Here is a 10,119-nt window from a genome sequence, read left to right on the forward strand (position 1 = left end):
CCAGGACACTGGGGCGGGGTGGGGCAGCCATGGGGCGGTGGGGCTGGGAGAGTGGGCGGGGGATAGGGGCTCATGACAGAGCCTCCCATGCAGCACGGGGCAGTGGGGGGATTGCCCACCGCCCACCTGGCAACAGCCAATGAGTGGGTTTTTTGGTTTTTTTTTAAAGAGCCAGGAGGCTGGGGCCACATGGGGCAGTCATTGACAAAGCTGAGAGAGTGGGTGGGGGATGGGGCCTGTTTGATTTGGAGATTGGCCAATCTGGTGGTGGCCAAATCTCCAAATCAGATTCAGCCAAATCGATTTGAGACAGTGATTTAAATCACCGAATCAAATCACTGCCCCCTGAATCGACTGAATCTGCATCCAAAGCGAATACTAGCTTCACACTGGCCTACTCTTTGTAAGGTTACATGACTGCTTACATATTGTTTGTAATGTGCTGCTCACATGAACTTCATCAAAGAGTACCAGATGCCTGTGCCTGTGCCTATGTTCTGGCACTCTGTCTGTAACTGGTTTTGATATCTTTACGCCCTGACAAGACATTGCCTCACCATTCCAATTAACCCAGTAGATGCTGAGCATGCCAAATCAGTATACGGACACGTGTTCACCCCACAGAGACAGAAGAAGTCTGCAGCAACTGCGACTGGATGCAGCATGCTCATATTTAATAGCTAGCATGAGCTGCCTGCCTCTAGGTTAGCATTTAGTTTCAGTAATCTCCTTTTTAAAATATCCTTTAATAAAGTGTATATAGTTGACATTAGTCACAATTCATGTTGTGTACAGCTTTATTTTCATAAGATACTTCAGTTTAGAGTTTCATTAGGTGCTTAGATGGTATTAGTTAATAAAGTCTAATAGTTGGTATTAATAAAATGTATGTAGTTGATATTAGTTACAATTCATGGCATGCATACATTTATTGTAATAAGATAGTTCAGTGTAGAGTTTAATTTAGTGCTTAGACTTCTTAATAATGCATCAATTAATGGCTTCCGTGGATTTAATCCCCAGATTAAGCCTGTAGAAGCCATTAATTGATGTGTTATTAAGCAATTTAAGTGCTGGCTTGGGGCCACCTGGCAATCCCCAGGGAAGGGTGGGACTGCCAGGCCCCATTGGCCAGTCAGAGGCATGGGCAGGGGTGCACCACATTTAGCCCATGAAGATGGTGGCTGGCGGGGGATCTGCCTGAAAAGTCGGCCAGTCACCTCCTCAAATTCAGTAGATCCCTAACTATAATAACCTTTTCTCCAATATTTGGAATTTCTGTTCATGGCTGAACAAGATACAAAACTGAAACAGGAAAAAAAATCAAAGCTTAAAAGATTTGTTTCTAGTTTGATGGAGGTTTTTAGAAATACACCCACCCATTTGCATTATCACTGAATTGGTGTGTCCATCACAAGTCTTTCTGATTTACATCTGTCCCATAGGATAAGGTAATATTAACTGCTTTTTCTGTCCCTTAGAATGTCTGTCTCTCTTTAATAATCCACAATCTATTTGAATCATACACGGCAAGACCTATATACTGTTATGTACAACAACCTTTCATAGTTCATGTTTTAATCTCTTATTTTTACATTACCCAAATTTCTTGCTTAATCAGGTTTCCAGTGTTTTCTGTTTCATTACTTAAAGTATATCTTAGTCTTACAATCGAGTGCAATCTAGTTGATCATACCCAGTTGTAATTAATTTTCAACATCATGTGCCTACCATTGAACCCAACATAAAACTCAATTCACATTATTTCACACTGATATGAGGTGAAAGGAATGTACAGAAAGAATGTCCCTAACTTTTTTAAGTACTACACACAGTTTTAGCTACAGAGTACCACTCAAGTGAAATGGAAAGAATGAAACTAAAGCCTGCTACAAGTCTGTGTAAATGTAGATGTCATTTTCTTTCTACTGAAATCCTTGTTTGTGTCCAGGTTTTCGACATCCTGCCTTTGCTATGGACATTTTCAAATTATCCAGGTTGCCTACCATGAAAGATTAGCTTTCACCCGCATCACAGTCATCAATAGATACTAATTGTTTCTATTTATCTGCCCCTGAGTACCTATGTATCTAACTGACCTGAATGTAATGTCCCAGAGTTGCAAGTGAAAAAAACAAGAGGAGCTGCAATGTGAACTTTCTACTTGGTTAAGAGCCCACAATAGTAGCCATTCATGTTTTGTATAATATGTGCAATCTGTTCTCCCTTTCTGTCTCTGGGAGTAACTATCAATTTGTGGATTGTGATATTGTTAACAAAACTCTATCACTGTCAAATCATTGGGAATGCTACATTCCTCTGTATTTTTCCTAGCAATAACAAATAGAAAAAAATTTTGAGGGAGAAGAAGGGGCAGTTTCATGAATTGTTTATGATAATGACACAGATACAGGTATTGTTCACTGAAGTATTAAAGAAATTTTTATCTCCTCACAGAGTTTTGGTTTTCCCCGTTGAGGTAACAAAACTAATTAACCACTATAGGTATTTTCAGAAGCTGTGAACAGTGATCTTCGAAAAAGTTGTAGAAAAACTTTAGTAATTTTCTTTATGAAACACTTCTGTTATTATCAACTCTTTATGAGGGCTTTTAGTGTTGTGTTTAGTGTATGAAGATATATTGAAAGTTGCAATTAAAGTGGTCTCATTAAATATGTTCAGCCCATTAAGTTGTTCAGTTTTGCATTAAAATCATTAGTATCTTAAATGTTCCAAGGAAGATACTTGGCAAGTGGTGATAGATGTTGAGGAAAATAGTAGAATAAATACACATTCTTCTTTACCTGATATATCCTGAATTATACAGAAGCACACATTATATCTAGCGTGTATAGTTGTGGGCATATAAACTGTGTATCACGTAGCTGTATCTTCTCTTAGCCCTTATGGAATTTTGTCCATGTTCACATTTTAGGTATGAACATATGATGCACTTCTACTATCCAGTAGTTAGAGTCAATATTATGCTGTACTAGCTTGAGATCTGTCTGGCAGTACTGGTTCATTTCAAGAGTAATCCACATATTAATTTGAAGTCAGTTAAATTCTCCATTTTAAAAGAGGCCAGACTACCCAATTTTTATTTGTTTACACCACAAAGTTAAAGCCATTGGATTCAAGCAGATCTAAACATGAATTACTTATTGTGGGGTCTCTCATAACCTAATTACATTATGCTTATTTATTTGTTTTGCAGTAGCACATGCAGGAGTCCCAGTCCTGAGCCAGGACCCCATTGTGCTTGGTGCCCTGCCACTTTGTTCCACATCTATAATCCTGACAACCTATTTTGTTACTAATTTTTCCAGTTTGAATGTACGCCAGATATTTTATATAATCTAAGCAACATTACAAAGAAGTACAATTTTCATTTGCAAAAGAATTCAAAATAGTATTAAACAAATCAAAGAATAATTTTTGACGTATACAATATAGTGCTGATATTTATGGTATGAAGTGAAGTATGACTATTAAAAACCAAAGATTTTTGATCATTGTAATACAATCTTTCTGAATAATTATACCAATAGCATATAGTTCATGAACTGGATATACAAATCTCTCTCCTGTGAGCTTCCTGAACTCCCTGACCAATCAAATAATATACAATTAAGCAGCAAGCAATTTATTTTTACATTAATTTAGGCAATCATGATCTATAGAGAATTGCAAAGAAAACATTATGTGCCAAATACTCTCATGTTTTGCAATGGCCCTTGTAACTAGCCCCTTCATGGCCACGCAGCTCCTGCTCTGCTTGAGCTCTAGGTTACCCTCCCTCTTCCTTCATCTGCCATGCCTTTGTTGGAATTATTAAAATGTGAAAAGGGAGGTTGTCCCAGGGTCCTAGAGCAAGCCCTATCCATCTTCTACCAGCATATCCCTCTTGGACTGTGCTGATCTCAATCTGCCCTCACACTAGGTAGGCCCTTCTGACCCAACCATGCCCCCTATGCCCATGCCTTGCTGATGTCACTGTTCAGTCACTCTCCCCTTGTTGTGGCATTTCTTCCCCTTTCTTCTTGCCGGGCATTCCAGGCCAGGCCCACTGTGTCAGACCTGGCTTCTAGGCTCCATCCCTTGTCACACCTACTTTGGATTGGGTCCCTTGGTCCCAGTATCTCTACCCAGCTCAGGCACCGGGCCCCCTGGCCCTGTTGCTGACCAGTTAGGGCACTGCTGAGACATCCTCCACCCTTGATAGTCCCAATCCAGTCCACAGTATAAACTATAGCACAGGAATAAGTCTGGCTAAAATACAAACACCAGCTCCTTGGCTGTATCACAAAGCTTCCCCTTACCCTGAACCATATTTCCCTTTAAGTCAGCAGCACCAGCAAGTCAAAAGCAGCACCTCCTTGAATTCCCCAGGTGTCAGCCGTAAGCTCCTCTGCATTCCTCCTGCTCTGGATCTCTTTCTTCAGCAAACTCCAAGGCCAGACTACCCACCCTGGCTCAGGCTCTGTGCTTATATTCTCCCTAAGCCCTGCCTTCTTCCTGTCAACTGTTTCTTTAAGTGGCTACATGTGTGCCCCTTTGCCTTAATGGGCAGCTCAATGCCTAGCCAGGAGTGTTTCTTTCCTGCCATCTCTGTTCAAGCTAACCCCTACTCAGTTGCATGGGTTCTATCAGCTGAAGTTTATCCCTTCAAGTAACAGGAGCACTAAGCTCCCTGTTATACCCTGAAGTCATAAAACTCCATCTATATGCAAGGACTTACACCAATCAGATTCTAAGTGCAGAATCAGGCCTGTGGACATAACCAGCATACATGAAAAAATAATAATATCACAAAAATCACGTATTCCTGAAAGAGGTCACCTACTCCATCCCTCATCTCTGAGGCAGTGAACTGAGACATCCCTGACAGATGTTTGTTTATCAGATCATATAACAACACCATGCATTATTCATTACATGGCAATATTTTAAAAAGTGTCATATTTAAAGCAGTCTTTCTTATCAAATTGTCTCTCTCAACATTCTGCCCTTTTAGTAATAATCTGGATAGCTCTTATTCAGACTATTCTTCCAATTCTCTAGCTATTTGATTATACTGGAAGGTTAGTGGACATTACGTTAACCTAGCTTGTCAATCAGAAAATAACACCATCATGGGCATTTAAAGACAGCTCTTACCTAGATTAATTAACACGTACCTGAACCCTTAGGTTACTTGAGCTTATTTGAAAGAATGTCAGTTTCTGCATCCATTAATACCCACAACAGTGGTATGGCTAGCAATATTCATGGTTGCCATTGACTCTCCAACCCAAAGGCCAAGTAGCCATTCACAGTCAGGTCCACTGACATCAGACTTTGACATGAATCCAGAGTGAGGGCTGGGCTCATGCCTCTGTCACTGTCGTGATATTTTTTTAGCCACTATACCACTGTGTAGGAAACCATTATCAACAAAGGACTATAACCAAAGCCCAGCATAGTGATTCAGACCCAAACTGACCAGTCTGCTCCTACCACTGAATTTTGGGGAATTACAAAGTCCCACATACTTAATTTTCATTCCCATCAATAAAGTCTATTCCCTTAGGAGCTGTGCTGAGAAAACATTTTAAAGCAAATGAAGTGCTCCAAAAGGTCCTGTGTTGATTATGCCAAAATTATTCATAAATGTTGCTGATTTGATGAAGTGTTTCAGATGAAATACTGAAGGAAAGGCTAGATTCATGAAAGAGGCTGCACTTCTTTTTGGTAACTATTGGTTATAGCGCTCACCCATAGTATAGGAGATTAAGATTCAATTCCCCATTCTGAGGGATCTGCACCTGGATTCAAATCCATGCCCTAAATCCAGCAGAGACTGTTTGACCTTGGATCTCCTACCTCCTGAATGAGAACCCTAACCAACAGGCTGCTATAGGGCATTGTGAGATAGTGGTCTCAATTTCTTGTTGAGAACTGTTGAAATAGATTACTTTGCCGAGTTACAGCAGGGTAATTATTTACTAAAAGGGTGAATAATCCTGAGAGATGGGACACGTGAGCTCTGTTCCCTGTTCCATTGAACATTTGATTAATTCTGCAAAGTGGAGCAACATAAACAAATGATCTTGAAATTTCCTGTCCCATACAGTCTGTAACCTGTTGAATGGAGCACTCTCTTTACACATGAGAAATGTAAGTTTGACAAAGGAACTAAAACCAGATCTCCCACATCCTGGGTGAGAGATCTAGCAACTGTGTAAAAGGGGACCAGCCCCCTCCCTTTCCCCCAAGCCTCCCACCTGCCGTCAATTTAGTGAAACTGTTTGTTTTAATTTAAAAAAAAAAAAAAACTTTGAAAGAAAGCAGTTCAGATCAGGTCAAATGGAACACTGCATATCAAATTCAATGGAATATTTTTGGTTTACCATTTAAGCTAGGGGGTAAAAAATAGAAACAGTGCATTTCATTCCAATCCAAACTGAATGCTTGTTTTCCAATCCAGTGGCCAAGACAAAGGAAACTGTTGTTTGCCAAAGGTCTCTCAGGGAAGCTACAACATATTGTCCACAGCGCTGATGGGCCTTATTAATCTGTACTGAGAGCCATTTTCTCCTTCACTGCAGCACATGAACGATGCTTCATATATTGGCATAATCCTCATGGCTTTTAAAGTGAAAAGGAAGTTGTAAAGGATGCTATCTTCTGCCAGTGTTGTTGGTACAGCCTGCATATGAAAGATATCCTGAATAGGAGCACCTGGAATCCCAGAATGGATTAAATTCCAGTATCCCAAGTATGACATATAGGCATTATGGGCATTTTTACATGCGTAAGTGCCACAGTGCCAGGTGCTTTGAAATGTGTCTGCGCTGCGACACTTGTAGTTGTATAAGCAGTGAAATGTGCATCAGCGCTGAGAAAATGGCACGCTTTTGAACTAAAACACCTTGGATGTACTTTAGCTCAAAAGTGCACCGCTGCCATTTTCTGCATGCTGGCACACATTTTGCCGCTTATACAACTGCAAGCGGCACAGCACAGCACGCATCAGCTCACATGTGGATTCATTGAGTCTGCTCCGAAGTGGCAGATCTCCGGCGCATCACCGATCAAAAAAGTATGTGGATAAATACCCAAAGTTTCTTCTGAGACAACTGCCACTCTCCCAGCAGAAACTTCCCAGGAGACATATGCCCCCTTCAGTAGAAAGAAGAATCTACCTGGAAGATCTCCCTGTGAGAGAAACCTCTCTTACAAAAATGAACCCCTGCACACTTTCTTCCCAGTTTGGTCCAAACTAGCAGTAGAGCACTGGGGTAATGCTCCTCACCCACGCCCCACTGGGGTAATGCTCCACACACACTTCTCAGACCAGGGACTTCCCAGTTTGAGGAATAGGGCGAGAGCTTTGTCACTATGGGGAGGACAGCACAAGAGCATTGGTCTCTGCCACTTCCCCTGACCAGGGACTGCCTGGTCCGTGGAAGGGGCTGGGGGCTTTGCCCCATTGCTCCCTCCTCTCCACTCCTGGAGACCAAGAGCAGAACAAGGGAAAATACTGCCTGCCTGTTCACCAAACCAGGGGTCCCTAGCTGGGGAGGCTGCAGGGTGTCTTACCTCTGCTTCCCTTCTCCCCTTGGACTGGCAAGAGTGGAGCAGTGGCTGATCTCTATTCCTTCCCCAGACCAGGATTCCCTCAGTCTGGTGAAGGTATGGAGAGCAGGAGAGAGGGAGTGGCTTCGAGCTTAATGCCTGTACAGTGCCTCTCCTGGAAGCACTGCTAGTAGTGGAAATTTCTCAGAAATTTCCACCACTAGAAATGAATGTATGTTCATGGCTACTGACTAGTACAAGATTTTTAGACCAGTGGTTCCCAAACCGTGGTACACATACCACCAGTGTGAGTGGTATGCTCATTAATGTGCCATAGTTACTGCACATTACAGTTAGTACTTGTATAACCGAGTACTAAATCAATGCCCAGTAACTGGCACTACTGCACAGTAGCACCAGCACATGGCTTTTTACTGATGCAAACTGCGCAGTGGCCTAATATTATGACTCAGTAGCATATTAGCATGGTTTTTTCCCCACTTGCTACTGCACCATAGAATTAGGCTACTGCACAGTTAGTGTCTTATGTAAATGCACTGAGACTGTACTTTCCACTCCAGGCTGCCTCATCACCTCCATTTACATTCATAAAGCACTACTTTGGCTGTTTGTTGCACGCACTGAGGGGGGTCTGCTGAGTCCTGGGGGGAGATCTGCATACTGAAGCAAGGATAGCCAGAATCTGGTCCTTCATTGTCGTTCTGGGTTTTTTTAGTTAATATAGAATGTTTATTTCAATCTTTTTCACAAAGTTATTTTTTTAAAGAATAAAAAAGAAAACATCTATGCAGGTTTTCTTTAAAGAATTGTTAAATATTGGAAATACTCTCAGTCTGAAAACAAAACTTTTCAACATCCATATTACAGACAAAGTTCTCAGTGAATAGCTGGTTGGCAAATAATGTCTTAAGAAGTATGCTTGCTTAGTCATAAATGCTATTTTTACCCTGTCTTGTCCTTTATTAAAGTAAAAAGCCACAAAGAAATTCATATAATTTACCCAATTTCAATAACATCTAAACTCTGAAAGAAAATAATAACCAAGAGGTTGGGTACACGTAGGACAATCATATTCAATCAACAACTGAGCATGGCAGTAAGGAGGCAACTAGCTAAAACATTTAATGTTGTACAGTTCTCCACTAGGACAATGGCAGGGCCAGTATCTACTTTAAGAACATTTTTCCCCTTAAAAAAAAAAAATAGAAAGCAGAGTTACCTGATTGTACAGGCCTTCTGGAAAGAAGCATTCAAGCATATCTCCAGAATACTTGAATGCTTTTCAGTTCCACTCTTGCCCTTGTTGAGAACACCACACCTTTCTGCATTTTCATTGCCACTAAAGAAACAAACAATCATAGTGCTTATTTTTCACTGTCAGAAAGATTAGTTTGCTGAGCTGAAAAACCAATTCTCCTATTGAGATCACTGGTATAAAAATGCTCGTGACTTGAGTAACATTACAAATAAGAGGCATTTTTGTAACAAAATGTCACCAGAAAAAGCAGAGGACAGATGGGATGGTTTTAATCCTTTAAAATGTGACTTGTTTATGGTGGTTTGGAAGGCAGATGCAAAAAAAATCCAGAGTATCATTACCCCAGTTGAATTTTGTAAATTGTTGACTAACTTAAAAAAAATAAATGCTTTGTTCCCTTTACATAATACTTGCGTATTGACATCCATTCTGTAAGTCTCTCTCAACATGCCCAAGTTGCAAGAGATCTTGTCAATCCTGGATTGGCTTTGTCAGCCATCTTTGGTCCCACAGGTAAGGCAATCATGGAAGACAATCATCCTCAATTGCAAGGTATTGCTGCTGCTGCTGGTGATGATGATGTTGATGAAGTACTTCTCATGTGAAACATGTTCGAATTTTGCTTTCCTTCATTTTTTAACAAATGAAATACTACCTTACAATCACAGTATTTTACATTTATGTATTTCATGATGGTGCTTCAGCTCTGGACACTTTACAGGTTTAACTTCACTTCAGTCTCTAGTGAAGTGCACCTGCCTCTGGAGAGCAATGCAGTAGCAGCTCTTTTCTGGCAAAATCATACAACTATTTTCAGAAAGGTTAGTAGAGATAAAATCCTGTGAAAACCTCAAGGTCAAGAAAAAATGGTGAAGAAAGAACAGAACACCCATTCTAAACCAGAGTACCATGGCACCCTGGGGTGTCCTAAGGTGCTTTCAAGGCTGCTTCAGGATGTCACATAATATTAGCAGTGTTGGATGTGCACACATGATTCACAGTATAAACCCAGAGATTTCAAATAGGAAGCCATCATGTCAAAAACATTTAGGCCTGTTGTGAGTTCTTTGCAACACAAGAATTGCTCTCTTATTTTTCTGTAGTCAAAAAACAAGTGAAAACTAAGAGCTGGAATTTTTCAAGGGATGCCTCAAATCTAAAAAAGTTCAAAACCACTGGAATAGAGTTACTTCCAACCAGAACACTCAGGTTAATATCCCACAATGCCAAGGAAAGCAAGCAGTCAGGACCTGCAGATTGGTACCCTGCTGAGAAGTGAT

General features: G+C 40.8%; 1 long non-coding RNA gene across 1 annotated transcript in view; it reads right to left on the bottom strand.

Moving 5' to 3' along the window:
* LOC109297464 overlaps nt 1-9,121 on the bottom strand; it is a 36,931-nt gene extending 27,810 nt beyond the window's left edge. The window contains exon 1 of the long non-coding RNA XR_002097320.1: nt 8,801-9,121. This is a non-coding gene — a long non-coding RNA (uncharacterized LOC109297464). The remainder of the gene's footprint in view (nt 1-8,800) is intronic.
* Nucleotides 9,122-10,119: the final 998 nt, after the last annotated feature.

The sequence above is a fragment of the Gavialis gangeticus genome, unplaced genomic scaffold (genome assembly GCF_001723915.1).
Source record: "Gavialis gangeticus isolate Ggan-Ray unplaced genomic scaffold, GavGan_comp1, whole genome shotgun sequence".
NCBI lineage: Eukaryota > Metazoa > Chordata > Crocodylia > Gavialidae > Gavialis > Gavialis gangeticus.